Raw genomic sequence first — 602 nt, forward strand, 5'->3', positions numbered from 1 at the left:
CTGGACTAAACCAAAGCTAAGAAGTTTCCTGAATACAACCAAACAGTTTGAGGGACAGAGTAGCAGAGGTGGAGGTCTTCGGACCATGCTTTCAAGGGACTTCTAGGTCAATTAGCAAACAAAGTTTGTTAATAAATTGTTCTGCACTCTACTTCCGTGAGTGGCGGTTGGGGTCTTAAAAGCTAGTGAGCAACCATCTAAAATGCATCAATTTGTCCCAACCCACCTTGAGTAAAGGAGAATGAAGAACACCAAAGTCACAAGGAAAGTATTAACCAAGAGACAGAAGGGCCACATAAACCTGAGACTGCATCAGCCAGAGACAAGAAGAACTAGATGATGCCTGGCTACCACCAATGACTGCCCTGACAGGGAACATAACAGAGTCCCTGATGGAGCAGGAGAAACGTGCGGTGCAGAACTCAAATTCTAGTAAAAAGACCAGACTTAATGGTCTGACTGAGACTGGAGGAACCCCAGAAAGCACGGCCCCCGGACTCTCTGTCAACTTAGCACTAAAACCATGCCTGAGGCCAAATCTTCAAACAGATTAGACTGTACTTTGGGACATAAAATGATACTCATGAAGAGTGTGCTTCTTA

The sequence above is a fragment of the Trichechus manatus genome, unplaced genomic scaffold, assembly GCF_000243295.1.
Source record: "Trichechus manatus latirostris isolate Lorelei unplaced genomic scaffold, TriManLat1.0 scaffold00139, whole genome shotgun sequence".
Lineage (NCBI taxonomy): Eukaryota > Metazoa > Chordata > Mammalia > Sirenia > Trichechidae > Trichechus > Trichechus manatus.